Raw genomic sequence first — 25,559 nt, 5'->3', positions numbered from 1 at the left:
ATACCCCTGTGTAACCCCAGGAAAAAAGCACTGGCCATATCAATCCAGGGATGAAGAGTTTAATAAACCATGTGATAGGCAGAAACTCAGCAGGTGTAGTTTTCACAGCACAGATGCACCATGGTGGGTAAACTTGGAACATTTTGTGCAAATGGATTATTTTTTTAAAGCTAGCTTCATCAGCAAAAGGAATGAAAGGGTGAAAAGTATTTACTTGAACATCTTTGGCTTTTCTGCACAGCGGGGGGTTGGGGAGGGAGCCGTGCAAATTAATGCATTGTTACATTCCTTCCCATGCTAAATAATAAGGGACACTCAGCAGAAAATGAAATGTAACTCGCTGTTCCAGTGTTGAGGAATTGCCTAGGTGGGGATTTAAAATATGTCAGGCCTCTGCTAGAGACTGTAATAAGGCGAACAAAATGCTGTTCACTCAGCCTCTAGGAACGTATTTGTCTTGTGAATTATTCCCCACGGGCACCTGCAAAAAGTTTACCACCCTTATTATGATTTGCAAGCAAGAGTGAACGAAATATGAAGATAACACAGGCCAAAGAAGGTTCCAGGACACTGAGGCCTGCTCTCTGCCCTGGTCGCCAATTCCCCTGATGTTGAGGTGTTTCAATCATGACGGCAATCGCTCACCTGTCAAAAGTATTGATCGGCGGTGGCTTAAGGTCCCGCGTAATGAGCTTGCATGCTTTAATTGTTTCAATATGGATCTTTTCCCTTCGCTTCCTGGAGTTATTAAGGCCATAGGTATAACAAATATGGTAATTGAATGTATAATGCTAGACGACAAGTCACCACGTCGTACTTAAAAACAGGGTGAAAACTGATAAAGCAGAAATATCACTTTTCGTTCTAGGGTTGTTGGACTGAGTTATTGGTGTATGGCTGCATATGGTGCAGAAGTACTCTGTACAGCTGTGGTTTCCTAAGTGGGTGGTTCTGCCCCCTGGGAAGCAGTAGGATTACCTGGGGGGCACTAAGAAGCAAGGGAGGAGGCAGGGGGCACTGGAGATGTAAACAATCACCAGATTTTGCAAAGCTGGCATCACTGGATCCAGTTCATCAGTTCTGTTGAATTAATTAAATTACATAGTTTTAAATGGATTTTTAATAAATGTGCAATTCATTGTTAGTGTTTTGAATTTTATTGCGTTATAATCTTCCTTAGTGGGTTGTGCAAACCGATATTCTGAATAATGTTATGTATAGGATTGTGGGGAGGGAACTGGGGATGAGTTTATGGAACCAAGGGGTTGTGGCCCCCCAAAAGTTTAGGAATCACAGCGCTTGACATTTCCCTCTGGTAGCATCTTTCCTCCATCAGGAATGCCATCCACAACATCAGAGGTTTGCTGATCTGCTCATCTTCCAATGGGATACATGCTGTCATCTGCCTGCAATACCCTTTTGCACACTGTGTAGGGCAAACAGACCAGTATCTGCAAGGGAAAGAATAAGTGGTCACAAATCTGTCACCAGAAATGGCCAGTATCCAGAATCTGAGGAGTAGGGAGAGGGACATTTCAGCCTTCCAAGAGGCTCTGTAACTAATCTTTAAGTGGCCTTCCTTGAACAAGGGATTGCAAAAGGAGACTGAAACAAAGAATTGCAATTTGTCACAGGCTCAATGTTGTAGTTGATAGTCAGTGTGTTGGACTAGGACATGGGAAACCCAGGTTCAAATCCCCACTGTGCCATAAAACTCACTTGGGCCTGTCACTTTCTCTCACTCAGACTAAGCTACGTCACAGAGTTGTTGTGAGGATAAAATGGAGTGGTAGTGGCCTTGTTTTGTTTTATTGACCACGTTTATGGACAGCTTCAAAGCATAAGGCCATCAACGCTTATACAGTGGTACCTCGGTTTAAGAACAGTCTGGTTTTAGAATGATTCAGTTTACAAACTCTGTCCCGGTTTGAGAACTTTACCTCAGTCTAAGAACAGAATCCGAATGGTGGAAGGCCACCAGTGGTGGGAGGCCTCATTAGGGAAAGTGCACCTCGGTTTAAGAACAGTTTCAGTTTAAGAACGGACTTCCGGAATGGATTAGGTTTGTAAACCGAAGTACCACTGTATCAGCTTCAGGTGCTATTGTGAAGAGATGGTAGAAACTTGTTACTTTATTATTTTCACCGCATACTGCTGAAAACAAGTCTATTCCTCTCTGCCAATTTTGGCATATTAACTTCTTTACATTTCACAAGCAGTAATTTATATGGATTACAGGGAGTCACATCCAAGCCCTGCGCTGCAATTTACATTGTTGACATCTGCAGGTCACCTTTTCCTGTTAACTCATCTGAGCCTCTGGGCCCAGGGATATATTTTTCCATTTGAATTACAAAATTAAATGAGTGCCGAGATAAGTAAATAAATGAAATCCATGTATTTCGTAATTTCCCATGAAAAGAAAAAGTGAGGAAAATATTACACTTGGCACAGTTGGATCTAATGCAACATTAATCTGATCTTACAAAATACATCTCTTTTATTATTATTATTTAATCTTTGAGGAGATTGCCAAGACCTTGAAAATCATGTTTTTTTTGGATGGGGGGGGGAGGAGAAGGAGAAAGAGAGATGATGATGTGGAAATATGTACATTAAAAACTGTGCTGAATAATCTCAGTAAATCTCAACACACCAGTCTCTCCTTGCCTAACCTGCCTCACAGGAATGTTGTATGAGTTTAAAATGCAATTTCCCCCTGCTCAACAATTTATAGTCATATTTCATTAATACATGGATACAATGTTATTATAGGCTTAAAGTTCATAGTATTAATTTGGTACTGTAGCACTTTATCATTACCGGATCATTTGTGTGTTCTATATTTTTATGAACAAGGATGATCCAGTTTTCTTTCTTTTAAAAAGTGTCACATGGGAGAGAAAATGAGTGTGTATTTTGTGTGTATGTGTGCATGAGAGAGGGAGGAAGGGAGAGGGAGACAGACAGACAGACAGACAGACAGACAGACAGACATGTATGTCACCTTGAGCTCCTTGAGGAAAAGAATATAAACAAATCTTTATAACTGGGGAGAGGAGCTTTAAAACTGGGAGTAGCTTTTATGAGCTACTATGGATGGGGAGAAATTTAATTCAGCAGCATTTAAAGGCAAACCTAAGAATTCTGAAACAACATGTGAATTGAGGCAAAGTGATCCTTTGAAATTTACACTTCCTCCCATTTTAAAATGCTGTTCTCCAGCCAAGCAAATGCAAATATCAGAGTGAAATCTGCCTGAAAATGCATGTACTGTAATACTGAAACTGACATACAAAAATGCATTCTATGAGAGAAAATTCCTTTGCAAAAAATGTGCATAGTAGGTTAATTTGGATATACAAAAAAATGTGTATTAGGAGAAATTTGCACTAAAATGCTGATGGATTTTCATAAGGCCATTTTTTTATATATAAAAAAGAAAAATAATAAGGAACTGGTGTGTAAATGTTTAGAACTGAACTTATGGCTGGAGGAATCAGAAACTGAGAGAAGCTGAAATTGACAGATTCTCCTGACACTGCACACAAAGAGGTTGCCCACTCCCAATACACATTTACTCAAAAGTCATTTCCACCATGTTCAGTGGTGCTTGCCTCCAGGAAAATGTACATCTGACTGCAGTCCTAAGTATGGCAAACCTTTTGCCAGACTAGGTCCCTGTTTAAAATGACCTTTTAGCCACCTCAGTGTATATGACTCCTCTGATTCACTCTCCCTCTTCTTAATCTTTTTGGAGGCAGTCTGAAGAAAGCTAAGCACCCTTCTACCCCATTAGAGCCAAAGGAAATTCTTCGCGCAGTTAAACATTCCTACTGATTTCACACCGATGGCACATCTGACTTTCTCAAGAGTGAACTCCAGCCTTTACATTTACATGTCCTGGTGACAGACTATAACTAGGCTCTGTGCACATATATTTAAAGCGGACGACTTCCCCCAGATGGTCCTGGGAACTATAGTTCATCACTCACAGTGCTACGATTCCCAGCATACTTAAGAAACTACAATTCCTGGATTCTTTGTGGGGAGGGGAAGTCATGTACATTAAATGTGCTTCAAATGTATGATGTGTACCCCGCTTACGAATTAGATTCGGGGGGGGGGGGGAGAGAGAAATTCTTGTCCCATGGGATGAACAGCCCTCTGGAAGTATTTCTCAGAGTGGCACTTAGGAATAAGCCTGATGCTTGCCTGCTTGAACAGAGCTTCCGTATTTGTTCTCACTGGATAATCTGGATAATCTGGGGAGACAAAGCAAAGCCTCAAAATAGTCAGTCTCCCTAAGGGCTCACCTCCCTTCTAGTCCTTTAGAAAACAAAAAAATGTTAGCATCCCATTGCACATGGCACTAGGACATCTTGCCAATGTGTAAAGTGCATTTTAGAAGCCCAGCTCACATCATAGACCATTGTGTGAAGAGGTGGGTGAAGTAAAATGCCAGCCATCTCTCAATTCAGAGTCTCTTTCTTAAGGTGTGCATATATATATATATATATATATATATATATATATATTCATTATCTTGGGGAGATGAATTAACTGTGCAGTTACTGCTTCCCTCAGCCACCAACCTGCCTAATCATGATCTCTGGGATCTGGTGAAACTGAAAGCAGCCACTTATTCAAACACCCACCCAGCCCATCCATTGGGCTACTCACATGTTCATCAGACACATGTCCATCAGAAACTTGATTGGTGAGGGTGCATGGTGTCACCCAGCTGCAGTCGAGGAGTCTAGGGAGCTGCTCAAGCAAGTCAAACTGTTTGTCCATCTAGCTCTGTCTTGCCTAAACTAACTGGTAGTGGCCTTCCAGGCTTTCAGAAAGGAGTCTCTGCTCATCCTACCTGGAGATCCCAGGGATTGAACATGGGAGCATCTTACATGCAAAACAAATTCTCTCCCAGTTAAGCTACGGCTCTTCCCCATTCTCCCTACAATTTCTACCATATTTCCACCTCCCCCTATTGCATATGCAGTTCCAGCTGTGTTTATTTACATATTTATTACATTCATGCCCCACCTTTTCCTCCAAGGAGCTCGAGGTGGCATACATGGTTTCCTATCTCTGCATTTATTTTCTTTCTTTTTTTCATAATTTTTATTTGGTTTTACAAATATAAAATTATAATAATCCCAGAACACACATCCACAATTAAAAGATTCCTCCGGATCTCTGGACTTCCCACCTTCTCCTCCATGGGTTCTGTTGATAAACCTTTTTCTACGGCATCTTTTTCAGTAATCCATTTTTTTAATAACCCCGTTATCTCCATAGTACTTGTTACATTTCAAGTGTTATTGCAATCCTGCTAAGGTTTTCATCTGCTTACAGTGGTCTCCAAGATAAATTATATTTTCCCCCCATTCCCCCATTCTTTTTTGAAGTTTTCGTCTTTCCAGTCAATTTTGCCCTTTCAGCATAGTCCAACAGTTTAATTTGCCATTCTTCTCTGGTAGGGACTTTATCTTTTCCCATCTTTCTACCTCTGCATTTCATCCCCACAGCAACCTTGTAAGGTAGATTAGGCTGAACGGCACACTGACTGGCCCAACGTCACTCAGTGAGTTTTCTGGCTGCAGGATACAGAAGGGTGTGTGAGTGTGTATTGAAATGATCCTACCATACAAAGGTAACATTTGCACTTGATGCTCCGTCCACTTTTCCCTGTGGCCCCACCCACCACTGGCTTGTGCCCCAGACGGGGATATGGGCCCCAGGCTGAGAAATGTTCTCCACCCCTGCTCTGGTGCTTCTAGCCCCGCTGCCTCCTGTTTTGGCTTCTGGGCATCAGAGCATATTTTGCAACAAGACAAAACATAAGCGTGACTCCTCTGCTGGCTATGGAGCCAGTGCCGAGTTCATGTTGGTGCCAGCGATGAGCATCCAGCAAATCTGTTGATTTCTCCCTCTGGCGGAAATGCCGCCCAGCTTTCCTCCCAAGCCAGGCTTCAAGCTGTTCGGTAAGATGTTCCATCCTGAAAATGCCGGTTAAGAAGCAGAGAGGAAAAGTCCTGTGATTAACAGGAGAGGCTTAAGGCTTCCAAAGAGGGTTGGCTGAACACACACAAGTGCACACTCGTGCATGCTCAGGGCTTTCCTTCTTACAGAAATGTTAAAAGGATCTCTCCTCCTGAATTTCTGATTCCTCCTCCCCTTTCCTGAACTCAGGGGGACAGTAATTGCTTTGTTGTTGTTTTTCCTGAGAGGCTTAATTCTTATCAATAAATTATGGAGTTCCTTCCCCTCTCTGGCTGTTTCAGTCTTAAATTCCTTTCTTGTAACTTCTTGGGATGAGCTTACAAGTGTTTCCCTTTGGCTAGATAACACACAAACACTGCTCCTCCTTCAGCAAAGGTTGAAAGTTTATCGTCAGCTTTTCTCCGCATTATAAGAGGTCTGAATCACAGGCCTCTGCTGCAAAGCCACAGTTGTGACTGGAGCACATGGGAGCTTTCCTCTCCATGCAAACATCGGGCATGGAGGAGGAAGTGTTCTGGACTGGCACCAGAGCAGGGGGCAAAGGGTTAAATTGCCTTCCCTGCTTCCCATGCTGGGTCCACTCTGCAACTGCTCCCCAATGCACTATTTCCAAAATAAAAACCATGCACTCACTGACAAACAGTAAGATTTGCATCACATGCTATTTGACCCTGCATGTCTTTCCAAGCGCTGGCTGCTACCAGAGGGAACCTGCAGCCCTTCCAGATGTTGGCTGGCAACTCCCATCAGCCCTGCCCATTGGCCATGCTGGCTGGGACTGATGGCAGTTGGATTACTGCTGGGGGGGGGGGAATCTGTTTGTAGCCCACTTGGCCTGGAAAACTGTGAGCATAAAGAGACAAATTTGGGGGTGGCATAGAGTTCTTTCCTGCAGTTATCATGGGTAGAAAAGAAGCACACATGTGTGGAAAGGGCAAGGAGTAGCGATATGGTCCGATGAAATTTGTTGCTCTGTCACACCACACCCACAGGTGTGCAGCATGCAGCTATGTTGGTCAAAAAGCCACAGTTCCATGATACAACAGGTACTGTGGTGTGAAAGGAAGATTAGAAAATGGGACAGCAAGACTAGCTTTATAATAGGGAAACTAACAAGATGTTCCCTTTGCTTGAATTCACCCAAAGCCAGCCCAGAACCTGGTCAGCAGAGCTATTTGAAATGTGCAGCCTCTGCGAAGTGGTATATTCAGTATGAACCAGACATTATACTGAACACACCAAGGTGGGTGCCTGCAATGCCACTTCCCAAATACATTCATATTCAATTAATGTGTGACCAAAGATTCTAGCCAATGCTTAATATATCTATGGGGGGGGTTTTCTCTCCTTTTAAAACTCCTGTATCACAGATCTCTGCTCTTAAGCAACAAATATTCTCAAGATGTACACTTCCCATTCCCGCTTGTGTGACCATATTTTTTATAGGATCTTCCCCCTTGGCAATTCAGCCAAAGGTAGTCAGTTGCCTGACATGCAACAACCTGCTTTTGGCCAAGCTAACACATCGGATTTCACACGGCTGATTATGTTTTTGTCAAAGCTGCAAAAACCAATCTCCCTTCCTGTCATAGGTCAGGCGGCTTTGCTTTGTCCAAGGAAGGGGAGCAGATGGAAAAAGCTTCCGGATGACTACAAAAGGTTTACACAGCAACAAGTGGGTTGCATCCCTTGAAAGCTGCTTCTCTGTGTCATGACAGTGAAGCTCCAGGTTTGAGGTTTCTGCCCCACATCAGTAGACCTCCACCCCCGACCCGTTCATGCACCTGTGATGTGCTTGCCCCTCACAGCGTACGTGGGCCAGGTCAGCAGCGCTTCCAGGAAGCTGCCATGTTAATTTCCCACAATGCCCTTGACACATGACCTCAATCTAAGGAATTGTGGGAAATTAACTTGGTAATTCCAAGACCCATATGACTTGCACGAAAACATTGCTTAATGGAGGGGAAAATAGGAAGCAGCCTGCACCAAGTCAGCCCATCAGTCCATCTAGCAATGTTTCTCCAGAGCTTCAAAGAGAAAGACGTCTTTCCCAGCCCTACCTTGAAATGCCAGATTTGCTTAACATTTTGTATATGATGGAAATTGGATCAGTTAGCAGTGGTTTCTGACATATTTTATTTTATTTTATTGCTGGAACAGACACACATACACACACTTGCAAGAAGATTTCTTCTTAATCTTTTGTCTTTGCATTTCTATTGCTACATTTCTAATTTAGATTGCAGTCATCGTATGCAATATCAATTCTTCCTAGCTTTCTGCTTTTCCAAGAATCCCAGCAGGGGGGGGGGGGTTGGAATCTGGGAGTCCTCCAGTGCCAGACTCAAAAGCACAACCCTTTTCACAATCTAGTCTTGGCACAAATTAAGAAACCATCCAAACTGGATTGCTCAGTCATTTAGCGTGACTGCCTATCTAAAGTGGCTACCTCAGAGGCTCACCTTAAGAGAGAATTCCTTAAGAACTCAGTCTATTTCCAGAGTCCGTAACTTTCATTTGACCAGGAAGGCTGTAGTTCTCTGCTAAGCCTTAGTTTACCTCTTTTTCCCTATAGTTAATCAAAATTTCATTACTATGTATTGTGCGAATATGCACATATTGTTCTAGCCCTACACTGTTTCACAGGCTAAGTACCACAACTGAAATGAATGACCCCTGTGCAGGGTAGGATAGCGGTTAGCGTGTTGGGTTCTGATCTCCCCTCAGTTATGAAGTTCCCTGGGTGACTTAGGACACTTGGCCATCTTTCAGCATAACAGAGGTGTTGTGAGGATAAAATGGGGAGGGTGCAGATGTAGCCATCGAGCCTCTTGGAGGAAATGTGAGCAGTGGCGTAGCGTGGGTTGTCAGCACCCGGGGCAAGGCAAGTAATTTGCGCCCCCTAACCCGGGGCAAGGCAAGTAATTTGCACCCTCCCCCGCTGCACTGTCCCTCCCCCAGATAGTCGCTTGCTCTCTCTCCGCACTGCACCGCACACCTGGCACCCTCCCCTCCACAGTGGGCGGTGACCCGGCAGCTCGGATCGGATTCGCACAGCCAGCACTGCAGTGAGAGAGAGTAAGTGAGCCAGGTAGGGGCAGAGAGCTGCGAGTGCGAGCACGCCCCCCCCCCGATGTTGCGCCCGGTGCGGCCGGCCCCCCCTGCACCCCCCACGCTACGCCACTGAATGTGAGAGTACACACCTAATAAGAAACCTTCCATCTGTGGGGTTTTCCCATAAGGATATAGGAAGGTGCCTTAATACCAGGTGAGATGATCTGCCCAACTGACCCAGTATTGGTTATTCCCGTTGCTGCCTGGATTCAACCCGTCAGCTTGCAAAGGCTGCGCTGTATCACAGGGTGATGATGGTCCCTTCCCTGACAGTTCCTAGCAGACCATGCAATATATTAAATAAATCCTTCCTATGGTTTTCTTTGTTACATTGCCAAGATCTTGCAGGAGCAGCAGCTAGATGCAAAACAGGTTAGGAAGTATAATATTTAATCTGTTACTGTGCATTATGCTTCATCTATCAAACAGAGTGTAACGAACCCAGCTATCTGTTTAATGAATGCATTCTGAAAGAATTCGGATCCCGCAGAAGTGCATATTTTGTAAAGCTGTCTGGCTATGATGAATCGGAACGAAGCAGCTTATTATTAATTAAACCCAAAGATCAGCGAAGCTGGTGATGGCTCTTTGCATACACTCTTCACTTCAGTGAGTCCTACTGTTTATTTCCCAGCCCTTCTAATGAAATGCCAGAATTGCTGCATATTATTATTTTTCCCCATTAACAAATAAATTTGAATGGATCCATCCTAAATATTCGGGGGGGGGGGGGAATATCTTCATTACAGAAGAAAAACATCAGGCAATTAGCCTGGAGGATGCTGCAGGTGACACAGTTGTGACATTAACCAGCTCACGTGTATAAGATTTGCAAAAACAAATTTATCTGCTTCCCACCTTTCTAAAGAATTTTAAAGGGTTTTTTTTTAATCAATATAGATGTATTATTTGAAAGAGCATTATTCACGGTGAGATCTTTGACTGCAGTGTGAAGCCAACTTAACTGTGGCCTTGGAACTTCCAACGTACATAGCACAGGGTCAAATGCTGCATCAGCCACTGATGTCCCACTGGTGAGTCAGACAGGCAGCCCATGTTTAAAACATATATTTAACAGCACGGGCTACCAACTTGAGTAAAATATTGGGGCGGGTGGGCAGGTAAGCCCCGCCCCGCAATATCGATCACCTGACGCAGTGCACACACACCATTTGAATGGCAATGCCCATCAACTTGGGAAGGGGTGGCCCCCTTAAATATTTTATTGGGGGGGGGGACAAAGACCCCTTGGCCCCTAGGAGTTCGCTCCTATATAACAGCACGTCCTAGGAACATGCCATTGCTCTCTGCTGGTGTGGAATAATGGGGCAAATTTTACTCCTCCTCAAATTAAACTAAGATGTCGGAAAACCTCTACCCCTCCACCACGTCAGATATGCCCCCCCTACAAAGCCTCAAGTGACTCTGTTCTTTGCTGATGAAGAATTTACCTCTGCTCATCTCAAAATGCTCCACTTTTACACACTGCAAGAAGTGTCAAGAGTGGATGACTTTTAATACAGAATGACCACAAACGTTTCTTCTCTGTGCTTGTTCAGTGCCATTATTCAGGTTGTTATCATCACCACCATCTTTATTAAGGGCATGTAGGCTTCACCCTTTAGCCAAAAAAATGCTCTAATATGGTTCCTGCCTTGAGGCTCACAATCTAAAAAAGACACAAAGACAGGGTGGCTCCTGCCACACAGTTCTTCCTTCGAGCAGCTGACTTGACTGCAGTTACGATCCTCTTTCCTCCCCGATATCAGTGGCTGTTCTCACTATCTCACCATCCCACTACCATCACACCCAGGAGCAGAGATTGTGACAGTATCCAAACCAGGAGGGTAAGACACCAAAGTGTTGGTGAAAAACGGGGGCGTGGGGGTTCAAATCAGTTTATAATGGCTCCATGGTCAACAGTTGATTTGTTCTACCAGGTGTAAATTTTGACTCAGTTTTAAAAATGCCTTTTATTTTTCTCTTTCTTCCTTGGTGGCGCTCTCCCCTCCCCCCCCCAATTCCCTTGTTTCCAGAAGGTCATTTCATTTTTCATTCTCCTTCTCGAGCAGATCTCTTTTCTTTAATTTTATTTAATTGATGATAACTAATTGGCTCCCACTTTGGGGAAAAGTGCCATCAGAGCCTGCTGGGTTTTTAATTTTTCCGCCTTCCTAAGTAGCATCTCAGGTGGAGGTCTGGAAATTAAAACCTCTTTTCTTTTCTTTTTTTTAAAAAAGGTAATATTACAGTGAAGGTTATTAACTTACTTGTGAGCTCCCTATTTTGCTTCTCAGGTACTCCTCTCTTTCACTTTGAGTACTATCTGCTGCTATGAGCCCCTTTTGTGTAAGAACGTGTCCCTATATAGGGAAGTTCCAGAGTCAAAGGAACTGCAGCTCAGCAGGAGACTGAACTCCATTCATTTGGGTCTAAACAGAGACAACATTTAGACAAATGCCTCTGAATACCAGTTGGTGGGAATCACAGGTGGGCCGAGTGCTGCTGAGTTCATCTCCTGCTTGAGTGCTTCCTACAGACATGTGGTTGGCCACAGAATGCTAGACTAGATGGGACATCGGCCTGATACAGCAAGCTGCCCTTATCTTCTTATGCTTGGATCAAGAAGAGCTATACTGAACAAGACACAAGAAGGAATGCAAGAGACTCACCATGCCGCTACCTGAACTGGGCAGACCTCTCTTCTCAAAAAAGGTGCTCAAAAGTAGAGTGGCCAAGGATCCTACTTTATAGAAGACAGTCCTCTGTTTGAAGGAATCCTTTACTTGAAGAGTTGTCCTGTCCATGTCCGGTTTAAAGTTAAGGAACCACAAGAAGGAAGAGGTGGGGCAGGACTTGAACTTGCCCAGTTTTGGGGGCTTATCCTTCTATTCTATTGCAGACGGGCTTCCAAGTAAGCCTGCATTTTTTGCTATTGCGGATTACGAGAACAGTATGCGCTCTCCCACCTATGGTGCTGAAGATGGGAAAATTTTCCCCACTTTCGTTTTCAAAACAAAAAAAGCCCTTTCTGGTGTGGATGAGTTTCTGTCTAGAGTGAAGCTTTTGTGTTGCCCTCCAGTGCCACCTTGCTGCCCATCGCAGCATCGTTTATTGCTTTTTCAAAAGGCTCCTTCAATTCTTCGGTTTCTGCTCTCTGCCACCAGGAACTCTTTCCCGCGACAGAAAGCCCTTGGACCACCCTCTCCCTCCTCAAACTGGCCCTGTGAGACAAGCAGTCCCACTTGCATCTTGCTCCTCTTGCATCTCCTGCGATGGTTCTCCTCGCGTCTCTTTATTGCAACCTCCCTAAAACACCCCTGTGAGGTAGGATAGGCTCAGGTGGTAACTGGTCCAGTGAGATACACAGCAGCGAGATCTGTACCTGGTTCTTCCTGGTGATGGGCCAATGCTGTAATAATAATAATAATAATAATAATAATAATAATAATAATAATAATAATTTATTATTTATACCCTGCCCATCTGGCTGGGTTTCCCCAGCCACTCTGGGCGGCTTCCAACAAAACACTAAAATACAATCACCTGTAACCTCCATCTTTCTCTCTCTCCCTTTTATATCCCACTCAGAGCCATGGAGACTGAGGGTGCTGTATGCAGTCATGGTGAGAAATGTATTCAGTATAAATCCAGGCCAAGCTTGAGGCAAGGATGGTGTTTGGCTGTTGAATATTAGGCACTTGGAGTGGAAAGACCTGGGTTCAAACCCATGCCAAGCTATGACACTCACTAGGTGTCCTTTGGCCCAGTCTCTATCTCTGAGCATAACCTTCCAATGGCCTGCAGTCCTGCCTCTGAATAAGGGCTTCCCAAACTTGGGTCTCCAGCTGTTTCTTCGGACTACACCTCCCATCATCCCTAGCTAGCAGGATCAGTGGTGAAGAATGATGGGAATTGTAGTCCGAAAACAGCTGGAGACCCAGGTTTGGGGAAACCCTGCTCTAAAGGATTGATTCCTCCTTTACTTGCCATGCAAATGGGCCTTTTTATAGCCCCATTGTAAAGTCCACCCACCTCACACCCTTCCTGGGGTCCTGGATCATGCTCTACTCCCTGCTACATTTTTGGAGATAGGCAGGTAACATTCAGCAACGTCTAAGCGAATTACTAGAATCAGACAGGAGCTAAATCACAACATTTTCCCAACAGGATCCCCATCAGTCCTTGCTGGAAGATGGTATTTACGTCCTCAGTAAAATGTTCCTTTGCAGATGAGCAATTGTTACCCTAACCACTGCAAAGTGGTCTCTGGATCTATTTTAAGCTGCATAATGTACTATTCAATATCCTTTTGATTATGGCAGAGATTTGAGCCTTTACTTGAAGAGCATGTCCCTGTGTGTAAGTTTTGTTGATGTGAGTACTGCAAATGTATTATTTACGACAGAGAAAAGTCCCCCCCACCCCCGCTGCCTCCTTTCGCTGTTTAAGGCAGCGCAGGTGCTTTTTGCAAGACCCTTTGCTGTGTCTCAGGAATGACTACAGCTCCACCTAGTGGGAAAGCATGTGGGCATTTTTTCCTACATCCTGTTATCGCCAGTCTCTTATGGCAAAGGTTCCCCATGTTTTAAAATGGATCTTGTTTGTGCATATTTAAGGCTTGTTCTTTTTAGGAAGCAGAAAATGGAGGGTGCTGTATATTTTGGAGTGAGCTCAAGGAGATTTAGCAACAGCTCTGAAAGGTTCCCACTGTCTTATATCGTTTATTAGAAGAAGCAAAAATAAGCCACACCTCAATGGGACTCCAAATGCTTGCAGGCAACCCCCGACTCTTAAAAAGGAATCTTCTGTATCTAGGGCAGATTCCAAAGTCATCAAAAGCCTTAGCGCACAGCAGAATAGACTTGATAATAACAGAAAGTGGGATGGTCCCAGTGCAGATAGAATAATAGAACTGTAGATTTGGAAGGATATCTCTGCTTGAAAATCTCTAATGAAGGAGAGTCCACAATCTCCTGAGGGAGTCTCTTCCACTGTTGAACAGCTCTTACCATCAGGAAGTTATTCCTGATGTTTAGTGGGAATCTCCTTTCTTGTAACTTGAAGCCATGGTTCGAGTCCTACCTTCCAGAGCAGGAGAAAACAAGCTTGCTCCATCTTCCATGTGACAGCCCTTGAGATATTTAAAGATGACTATCAAATCTCCTCTCAGTCTCCTCTTTAACAGGCTAAGCACACTCAATGCCTTCAAGCGTTCCTCATAAGGCTTGGTTTTCAGACAGCTGTTGCAGCAAAAAACCACTACCACAATGCAGTGGTGTGGCTAACTTCTCACCTTTCAGATGTTGCTGGACTACAGCTACCATCATCCCTGACTAGTAGTCATGACAACCAGGGCTGATAGGATCTGGAATCCAACATCATCTGGAAGACCACAGGTTCTCCATCTCTACTCCAGAGGAAGAGTGGGCACCACTGCCTTCACTCTGATTGGTTCCAGGGCAAGGCTTCCAATGAAGAAAAATGTATGATGTTGGCACAAGCTGTGGCAACTTGTAGGAGTTCTGTTGCCACTGGTGTTAAGTTTGCTACCAGCCTTACACCCTTTCACAGCCCCTCTCCCGATGTACCAAAGTGCTCTTGGGTTCCTTTGCTTTAATTGAAGTTATAGCAGAGTTTAAAGCTTGGAAGCTGGAACTATCCAGTGCCACCACCAGCTATTCTGTCTCATTCTCGTGACAGCAACATTGCTTTAAAAAGGTTAATAAAACACACAAAGGTCCCACTGATAAAAGGGAGAAAATGTTCTTTACCTGCATCTTCTTCATATTTACAAGAATGGCTTTGGATTCTAAACTCACGTGGTGAGAGCTAGTTCCATGGATGCCTCATTCAGAAGAGATAGAGATAGATAGATGATAGATAGATAGATAGATAGATAGATGATAGATAGATGAGAGAGAGAGAAGGAGAGAGTATGTGTGTGTTTTGCAAGGAACCACAAAGTGTATTTATCCCTATCCGTTGGTTTCAGCCCTGCCCTCTGCTGAATGGAGGCATGCAAGTTTGCTTAAAATCAACAAATGTCACCTTCACCTTTGCTGTATGCTAAAATTTTCTTTGCAGGGCATTTAGCTCAGCTCTGTTTATTAACAATATACCCACGACCTAACCATGTTGACTCTTGCTCTTGCTGTTGTCCGTCCCGTCCCCCACTGTCACATCATTAAGTTTTGCAGATAGAGGGTTAAAAACAAAAACTTCACAGGTCATGGCATTCATAGGAGGATCCCTCTCACATGCACAGACACCATCCTTTAAATCTCCTTCTCCTTTGTGGCAAAATGCAAAAGAGGATATAATCTGTTGGGGAGCTGGAATCTGAGAATTGGCCTCCTGAGGTTTGATCATGGTGCTGGAGATGAATGGAGATGTATCAACTCTGGCATCTCAAAGCTATGCAATTTGCTGTGGGAGAGAGGAAGGACTGGTGGATTCAGTGGAGGATGGGACAGAGACCTTTCAGTTTCTAGTAGGGATGAGAATTCAGCCAAGCAGGCAGGAATAACTCCCCAAGTCCAAGAACGAAAACAAGGACTGCAGGTTCTTCTCCCGTTATAAAGACTGAAAGAGCCAGTTGCCATCAGCTGTAGGATACAGTCCCATTAAAAACGAGGATTCTCAGGAGGAAACTTCCCAGGTGAAGAGAGGCAGGCAGGCACAAACACCTTTGCTGCATCATATATATTTTTTACCTACCACCATGCAGTTTGGGGGAAATACCGCCACTGCCAGTGTAAAGTAAAACCTGTCAGTGCCCATGGTACCTTCCCAATTCTCCCATTGCAGATGCTATTCACAGTCTCCCCCTCTTTTTAAAAAAAGGTTTTAAATTAACATTTAAATTATTTTCAATCCTTTCCTTGACTACATTTCCCTAATAATCATTTCTTTCATGATTGCGTCCCTCTCCTTATAATTGTAGCATCCCTCCCACTTTCTTTTGATTTCCTTTGATGCTCATTTCTCCCTCCATTCTTTCCTCAGTGAAGCTTAGCCCTCCTCTTGCCCTCTGGATCTAACTCCCTTCCACAGGTTAGTAGCTATTGATCCAGCCATTCTTTTTCATCTTACTTCAGAAATTATTAAAGACTCTGCTGCTTTTCCCTATCAACAGCCTCTTGGACTTCAGTTTTGTCCTATTCCTAGGTCAATTGTTTAACTCCCTTTTCTTCTCATGCTTTCCCATCTTATCCTTTTCTCTCTAACTCATTCCTCCTTCTGAGAGGCATTTGTTTGCCTTCTGTGAGGGCAGGAAGCAGCTACTCATGATTGTCATATGATCTCTTGTTTCAGAGCCAGCATGCTCTAGTGGGTAAAGCGTTGAACTAGTGCCCAGGAGGTAAAGTAAAGGTAAAGGTACCCCTGCCCGTATGGGCCAGTCTTGACAGACTCTAGGGTTGTGCGCCCATCTCACTCAAAAGGCCGGGGGCCAGCGCTGTCCGAAGACACTTCCGGGTCACGTGGCCAGCGTGACAAAGCTGCTCTGGCGAGCCAGCACAGCACACGGAATGCCATTTACCTTCCCGCTGGTAAGCGGTCCCTATTTATCTACTTGCACCCGGGGGTGCTTTCGAACTGCTAGGTTGGCAGGCGCTGGGACCGAACAATGGGAGCGCACCCCGCCGCGGGGATTCGAACCGCCGACCTTTCGATCGGCAAGCCCTAGACGCTGAGGCTTTTACCCACAGCGCCACCCGCGTCCCAGTGCCCAGGAGATCAGGGTTCAAATCCCCACTCATCCATGAAGCTCACTGGGTGACCTTAGGCCAGTCACTGTGCCTTTCAGCCTAACCTACCTCACAGGTGTCTTGTGGGGATTAAATGAGGAGGGGTAGAACCATGTCTGCCACTTGGAGCTCCTTGGAGAAAAAAGTGGGCTATAAATACATTAAATAAGTAAGATGGTATCCTTCTTGCACCTGAACAAATCATAAGCATGGGTGTGCCAGAGGGTGAATGCTGAGGTGAAGACTAGGCAAGGGAAACATTATGGCCCATATCATAGTTGCAAAAAGGGCAGAAGGCCACAATGGTTGTCCCAGATTGAGACAGGATTTTGGATCTAAGGACTGAAAAAGGGAATGGGAGTACAAGAGCAAGAGAATCTTGTTTGGATGAAGCTAGAGAACAGAGGGTGACAGCAGCCACGAAATTAAAAGACGCCTGCTTCTTGGGAGAAAAGCAATGACAAACCTAGACAACATCTTAAAAAGTAGAGACATCACCTTGCCAACAAAGGTCCGTATAGTAAAAGCTATGGTTTTCCCAGTAGTGATGTATGGAAGTGAGAGCTGGACCATAAAGAAGGCTGATCGCCGAAGAATTGATGCTTTTGAGTTCTGGTGCTGAAGGAGACTCTTGAGAGTCCCATGGACTGCAAGAAGAACAAACCTATCCAAAGCCCTGAGTGCTCACTGGAAGGACAGATCGTGAAGCTGAGGCTCCAATACTTTGGCCACCTCATGAGAAGAGAGGACTCCCTGGAAAAGACCCTGATGTTGGGAAAGATGGAGAGCACAAGGAGAAGGGGACGACAGAGGACGAGATGGTTAGACAGTGTTCTCGAAGCTACCAGCATGAGTTTGACCAAACTGCGGGAGGCAGTGGAAGACAGGAGTGCCTGGCGTGCTCTGGTCCATGGGGTCACAAAGAGACAGTGGAATTTGCTGCCAAGGAGTGTGGTGGAGTCTCCTTCTTTGGAGGTCTTTAAGCAGAGGCTTGACAACCATATGTCAGGAGTGCTCTGATGGTGTTTCCTGCTTGGCAGGGGGTTGGACTCGATGGCCCTTGTGGTCTCTTCCAACTCTATGATTCTATGATTCTATTCTATGTTTCTATGAGTCGGACACGACTGAACGACTAAACAACAACATAGAACAGAGAGGAAACAAAAGGGAATTGCTATGAACTCCTCAGCCCCTTCAGGATCCAGCATGATTTGGCAGCCCCAAATGGACCAGAAAGAGGAGGAAGACCCATTGGCCCATCTAGCTCAGTATTGTCTACACTGGGTGGCAGCAGCAGTCCAGGAGGTTGCCCCCCCACCCTGGACTGTCTGCAGAAACCAGACTCTGAATACCCATTCAGTACAGATCATTTTGAGTGGAGTCGTATTCTCCTGCCAGGGAAAAGAACGCTGGTGGCCGTGGTCCAATCCGCAACAAATTGCCTTTGTTCTTCCAATTAATTTTGCCTTCCACTTAGTGTGCAGCACATGTATAATTAGCTCTCCGAAATGAGAGGGAAATGTTGTTCTGGAAAAAAGCGTATGAAATACCCCAAAGAGACCGTCCAGCCGGCTCTCCCCAGTGTTCTCCATCATATCTGTTACCACTTTAATTACCAGCGAGCTGCCTTGTTTAAAGTTATTTTATGGATGAGGCCTTCCCCACTATTAGGAAAGCGGCAATGTAGAAAAGTGGTGGGAAGTGTCACAGAAACTGCGTTTTTCTGTATGGATCTGACACTGACAAAATGAGGATAAGGAGAACCATGTACATACACCACCTTGAGTTTGTCCTCCTCTATCCTCCCCATCAGAATGCCAAGTTAATCCAGTTTCTGCACCAATGAAAGCTGCATTCTAACAGCAGCAGATTTTGCCTGTAATTCTGGGAGATATGTGCTGCTCATGCCTCCTAATCTAAGACTCCGACTGTTTCAGTTTCCTTGATTCAATTCTCTCAGTTGCAGCAAGCTCTAGAGAACATCACAAAAACATCCATTCTTCCCCCACTTCTGCTCTCATTGTCAATTGTCAGTCTAACAACTGTTTTAAACACAAACACACTCCCCCATGTCCAACTGACTGGTACAAATTTATGGGAAGTTAGGACTAATGTTAGCTTTCTCTCAGATTCCCTTTTGTCCTCTTCTTATAAAAGGTTTTCGGAATTTTCAGCACTGGACTCTCTCGACTACATCTTTGTTAATAATCTCACTTCTGATTTTATCCTGCCTGCTTTTAAACTGGCTGGATACATATTTACTACAGTCTTCCTCAACCTGGTGCACTCCAGATATTTCAGAGTAGCACTCTCATCAGCCCTGGACAGCTCATCTTAGCTAACTGGGACTGATGGGAGTTGGAATGGGGGTTACCAATGTTGTGCCTTCCAGATGCTGTTGAACTACAGTTCTCATGTTGGCTGGGGCAGATGGGAGCTGTAGTCCAACATCTGGAGGGTGTCACATAAACTAGAAGATGACAAATTAGATGAGGTTTCATTTGCTACATATATATTTCACCTTCATCCAATGGCATTCATGGTTACTAAAGCAAACACAATTTTTAAAGAGTAGATTGGTGGCCTCTTTAGATCTAGATGTTGTGGGACTCCAACTCCTATCAGCTTCAGCTACCATGGCCAATGATCAGGAATGATGAGAGCTAGGGGTTCAACAATGTCTGGAGGGCACAGCATTGGTTATCCCAGTTTTAGATACTGATGCAGCCTACTCTAGTGATTCCCTCTCACAATGGAACAATCACAAGTTCTTTTTAAGCTCCTGATCATTCCTGTATCACCACATCCTTACCTGCCCCATGTCACATATGATGTCAGATATGGGGTGGGTAGATGTGATTGTGGGAAAACAGCTACGGATCAGGATCCGTGCCAGGCCAGATTGGCCCACTGTCTGGAGGCTCCCTATCTTTATCCTAGAGCTCTATGGCCTGTTCTGCCTTCCCTCAGGGTATCCTGTGTCCTGGCTCCTATTTGAAGATCATTGACTTACAGCGTAATTGTTGCCAAGGTGTTTATTCCAGAATCCATTACAATGCCCAGATGTAGATCAGACTACAGGGTACACAATTCAGAAGTTCATAGCAGAGCTCTAGGATACATGGCTAGTGTAAGACATTAGTGTAAGACATTGTCTCAGCATTTGACATGCCCCATGAGTTCCCCCTTTGAAGAGTGGGGAGCCTTGAAAGAGTGCAAGCAAACAAGTGCTCCTGCAAGTAGGCTGGACTTGCTCATGCTGGCGCAGCCAAGCACTGCATCCTTGGAGATGAAGGCAAAGTTGATAAATTTGGTTCACTGTCTGATCCAACCTCAGAACCTCCTCAGAGGTGTGGTGCACTTCTATGATGAGAGGCAGTGCCAAAGACAAGTCAGGTAGCTGCTCCTCAGTTCTCAGGATGTCTGATGGTACCTTTATTTGACAACTGGCTCAGTCCCTCCCTGGTGTACAGATCGATATCTCTCAAACCATTGGGCCCCACTTCAAGATCCACTTCCATGGCCTCATTGTTCTGCTCAGCCCTATGAAGTTGTTTCCATGGGACTAATGACACCCAAAAAATTAAGTTACCGCTGGAAAATTGGCTGCCACAACAGTATTTTCTGTCCTTTGGTGGGCTTATTAGAAGCTGAAAGCATAAGCTAAGTTGATGTACACCTTCCTGACTTTTCCTACTAAAAGGAGGTTCACATCCCATTATTATTGTTTTGCCACTTTGCAGAGTTCATTCTGCTTCTATAAGCTGCTATAACAATTTATGCAAAACAACAACAGCCCCAAAGCAAAGCAAAACAACAACAACAAAGAGTTTGAGTGCAAATTTGTTTCCTCCACAGAATTTTATGCAGACAACAGAATCCACCTCTCCATGCCATTATAATCTGAGTATCCTTGGACTAGCTTTTTTATGACAACACAGACCACAAACTGGAAAGGAAGAGAGTGGAAGAGACATAATTGCGCACTATCATTACTGAGCACTAAATGAACCCCATGGAGCATAATGCAGAGAAGCATACTTCCTCATGGTGCCTTTAGTTCCCCAGGGGGGTCTGTTAAGTACTTTGTAGTTCTCTTCGCCAGCCTGAAAAGAAGCCACCACTGGGAGTAGAGCTTAATGTCCAAATTCCCAAATCATTTAGAGCAAGAAATATGTTCACGCTTGACTCATGGGGAAGCAGAAATGTACATATCAGAATTCAGGATGGGATGCCAGATAAACAGATAACAACTAAAGAGTCTCCAGTGCCTTTTATCAACCAGGCCGCATATATGATTTATGGATAACTAGCGATAAAATGTTAAGGGAGTTTTGCTCTGGAAGCAAAGGTATTTTGGCCAAGGAGGAGCTGTCCAGTGCTGAAATCCAGGCAATTGTTTATAGCCTAAACAAAAGCAACCTCACTCTACTCGTGGCTCTCCATGTTTTGTGAAACTACAACACCCATCAGCCCCAGGCAGCATAGCTAATGGCAAGATATTATGGGAGGTGTAGCCCAACATCATATGGAAGAAATCTGACCTGGAGCATTGGCACTGAAGAAAAAGGGCCAATTTAAAGGCAATGGCTGTGTGCTCCTCTTCCGCCTCCTATTGTATGCATGGCTTAGTGGAGAGGGGAGGTAGGAGACAATGCAGCTCTGAGCCTTTTTCATCTGCTAGAGCTCCGGGATAATTGATGGGCCCCTTTTCTTGTGACAAATGATCCATGACCCATTATCACCCCCACAAAGAGCAGCAGCAGTGTTTGTGTGTGTGTTTGTGTGTGTAATTATATGAAAGGTATTAAGATCTGTGTAACTGCTATCCTATGCCTACTGTGAGCCAGCTCAACTGAACTCAGTGATGCTTATGTCTGATAAGTCATAGTTTTAACGAGATCTGTGGCTTGCCGAGGTCCAGTATAACCTCTCTTGTAAACACGTTACCATTTACATTGTTAGGGTGAAAGCAGGGACCTCATTAAAAAAAAGAGGAAAGAAGCAACCAACCTATGTTTGATTTCTCCCCTCACTCTTTGACTTGCTTGTTATGTTAACCTGTCACAAGAAACTCAAAAGCCTTGTTATCACCTCAATTCATTTGCTGAAATCAGTGGACTAGCTTAAAGGACACAGGGTAGGCTATGTAGCACACACAGCGCTGTTCTCCTACGCCTTACCCTGCTGCCCATCCCCAGTATCTGCTGCCTTTGGCAGCTGCCTCGCTCTGCCTAATGGTTGGGTTGGCTCTGCTCAGAGTTCAGGCAAATTGTTTCAAGTTCAGAGGCTAGTAGCCCCTCCGCTGCTCCTTGAGAAGCTTTGCACAGAGGCCTTTCTCATTTTGCCTGGAGGGAGGGTTTCATCACAACCGTGCAAGGCCCACTCATGGTTGCTGCAGGAAACATCTAAGAGGTAGGGTTATAATCTCGTCCTGGATGTCTGCTGTTGCCTCGTTTGAATCACAGCCCAGATATGGCAGCTGCTTCCTTTTCAGTACTCTTCTTCCCCTGTCCTTCATCTTTCACATGATTTAATTTCAAAAGAGCCACAGAGAGAGAGAGATCACAGCAAGCCTCGAGCCCCTTCGGAGCAAAGCAGAGGTTCAAACGGTGGCGTACAGAAGGATTTGTTGAGCCCTGTTCACTTCCTTAATGGTAAACACACTGCCTAGTTTAATGATCACATTTCAAATCCACATGTGGCCCATTAAAGTGGTAACATCAAAGCTTCAGTGTAAGAAGGCAACAAGATAAATAATTGGAACAGACTCTGTTTTTTTTATTAAAAACAAGAAACAGGGACATTGTGCACTAGAGGGCAGTATCTGCCATGAAACTGCAATCTGGATTTATGCTTCTAGAGGATGAGAAACATAAAATCAGCTATGGCCAAACTCCAAGGAGAGGAAAACAGATGTCCCTTTGTGCCAGGAACCAGAACTGTCATAGGAAGATAGGAAACAGCCTCAGCCCAAGTCAGACTACTGAAACACCTGGCTTGGTATTGTCTATACTGACTCACAGTGGTCCTCCAGGATTTCAGGCAAGGATCTCTCCAAGCCCTACTTGGAGATCACAAAGGGTAGATCAGGTTAATATGTCAACAGAGCTGGATCACCCATCAGGGATTACTTGGGTGAGCAGGTGAGTTTTAAGCAGGTGCCTAAATGTCAGTCATAAAGGCTTCCGCCTATACATTAGAAACACATTCCAGGAACTGGTGCTGCCACACTAAAGGTCCTACTCTTAGTGTAGCATACAAATTTGCTAATAAGAAAGGATGGCAACCAGTCATGGAAGAACAATGCCAAGGGAATTTGAGTGCAATTAAAAAGCAAACAAATTTAAATCAATCAATGCTTTCCAAATTGAGGGTTTAGATGACCCTCTCCTCCCCAGTTGTGGTTGCTTTTCAACATAGGAATGTTAAAATAAAAGCTGCCAGTGTGGTGTAGTGGCTAGAGTCTTGGACTAAGACCAGGGATGCCAGGGTTCAAATTCTCACTCAACCATGCAGCTCATTTGGTGAGCCAGATTCTTAAGCTTAACCTCCCATGGTTCTTGTGAGCATAAAACAGGGAGGGAGAAAGCAAAGCACACTAACTCGAGCTCCTTGAAAGAAAAGTGGGATATAAATAAAACAAAAACAACTCCACTTGAGAAGTCCAAATTACTCAGATTCAGTTGTAGCTCAGTGGGTTTTCATTGCAAAGAGCTGGTGCACCCAGCTAGGTGCCATGGAGCGCTGAGTAATCAGAGATCAAGTGGTGTGTTTGTGTGTGTGAATCAGGGCTGACTGTAATCGTGGAGTACATTGTTTTTGGTGTAGGCTGATTACCATCAGCTCTGTGCTATTGCTTTTTTTACTTCAACTGATGAACTGCAAAAGAAACATCAATTGCAAACTTGATGTTTCCAGGCACAATTCAAAGTGTTGGTGCTGACCTTTAAAGCCCTAAACGGCCTTGGCCCAGTATACCTGAAGGAGCGTCTCCACCCCCATCGTTCTGCCCGGACACTGAAGTCCAGCGCCGAGGGCCTTCTGGCGGTTCCCTCACTGCGAGAAACAAAGTTACAGGGAACCAGGCAGAGGGCCTTCTCAGTAGTGGCACCCGCCTTGTGGAACGCCCTCCCATCAGATGTCAAAGAAATAAAAAACTATCAGACTTTTAGAAGACATCTGAAGGCAGCTCTGTTTAGGGAAGCTTTTAACATTTGTTGAACAATTGTATTTTAATATTCTGCTGGAAACCGCCCAGAGAGGCTGGGGAAACCCAGCCAGATTGGCGGGGTGTAAATAATATATTATTATAATATTATTATTATTACTTGTAATCTCAGGGGCAAATGGCACTTAATACAAGAGATCTGTGATCAGAATTCCCATTCTAGCTTTTTCCACCCCACTCTGCCCTGCTTTAGCTAAGGAATGAGGAACCTGTGCCCCTACAGATGCTGTTGGACTCAAAGTCCCATCATTCCCAGCCAGCATGTTAAAAGATTTGGGGTGATGTGAGATGTCGTCAGTAGCAGGCAGTGTAGTGATAGTGGTGTTCACCTAACCCGACAGTCACATCTGCTTCCTGGGGAGGTGGAGGGAGGTCATCGAAGTGCAAACACATTGAAAGAATCAATCTGGCACTCCTGCTGATGTGTTTGCACTGCATGAAATTCCATACTTCCTCACCGTTCCTTCTCTAGTTCCTGGTAACCATCAGAGGCTCAACTGTCAGGAGGTTAGGTGAACACAGTTGCCCCACCATGCCATCTGCTAATGGGTATGGAATCCTTCAGGCAAACCAAGAGCAAACAAGGGTTACAGTTTATGGTTTTTCTCCAGTGATACAAACCATGGGCCTAACTTTGGACAGCACACTAAGCCAAACCCTGATTTAGCTCACAGTACCACTGGAGGAGCAATGTGGCCACAATCTCCTCTCCAGAAATCAGTGTGCTCACATAAAGCTGGTTTAATGCTATTTGTGAACTGGGGCACTGTCACAGCATACCTGCCTCACATAAGCATGTAAGAGTAATCAATCCCTTTTCTCAGACCAAAGGCTTATCTGGCTCAGCATTCTGGTCAACAATGGCCAGCAAGATGCTCCTGGAGTGCTCAGAATCAGAATGACAAAGCAACAGCCTTTCCCCACTGTTTGCCCGCCAGCAACAGGTTAAGAGGTATAGGGCCTCTAAGCATGGAGTTTCCATTTAGCTATTATAGCTAATAATATAATGCAGGAGCCTAGCTGGATCAGACAAAGGGCCTATCTTGTCCAGGATCCTGCAGCCCACACTGGATGACCAGATCCCCCCTGGCCACCCCAGACCCCATGGCAGAATAATTATTCACTGTGGAGACTTCCAACCAAATGTCATCACTAAAGACACAAGATCCGCAGAGTGCATGTCCTACACACAAATCTAGCCTTATTTTAGAGCAATTTCAGCATTTTATTAGACAGTTCTAACAGGACTGGAAAGTCTAAGGCTGGTGGTACACAATGCATTTTCTCCTATCTCCCTTTGCTTTCTTAATACAGCTTAAGAGGACTTCCTTGGCACCTTGAGTATTAACAGTGTCCACGTTATCACCACAACAGACATGAGATGTTTTACGAGTGGCACAAACAGATGGTGAATGACAGATGCTGAGGGGTGGAGAAGTATCTTGCATGTTTTCGAC

The 25,559-nt window shown here is 44.7% G+C and overlaps 2 long non-coding RNA genes across 5 annotated transcripts; one reads left to right on the top strand and one right to left on the bottom strand.

The window, feature by feature from the left end:
* Positions 1-1,138: 1,138 nt before the first annotated feature.
* LOC310682780 lies at positions 1,139-19,863 on the bottom strand. 4 transcript variants are annotated; one of them, XR_014514141.1, is made up of 3 exons: positions 19,684-19,863; positions 11,804-12,532; positions 1,139-1,451 (listed from the first exon to the last, which is right to left on the bottom strand). It is a non-coding gene; the product is annotated as an uncharacterized lncRNA (long non-coding RNA). The 4 variants fall into 4 exon arrangements; XR_014514142.1 differs by lacking the exon at positions 1,139-1,451 and adding an exon at positions 4,235-4,256; XR_014514143.1 differs by lacking the exon at positions 1,139-1,451 and adding an exon at positions 10,642-10,789.
* Positions 19,864-19,903: 40 nt separating this feature from the next.
* On the top strand, positions 19,904-21,129 carry LOC310682786. The gene is made up of 2 exons (XR_014514155.1): positions 19,904-20,267; positions 20,730-21,129. It is a non-coding gene; the product is annotated as an uncharacterized lncRNA (long non-coding RNA).
* The last annotated feature ends 4,430 nt before the right edge of the window (positions 21,130-25,559 follow it).

The sequence above is a fragment of the Podarcis tiliguerta genome, assembly GCF_965153285.1.
Source record: "Podarcis tiliguerta genome assembly, chromosome: 8".
In the NCBI taxonomy this organism is placed as follows: Eukaryota; Metazoa; Chordata; class Lepidosauria; order Squamata; family Lacertidae; genus Podarcis; species Podarcis tiliguerta.
This window is presented reverse-complemented; position numbering and strand designations above follow the sequence as displayed.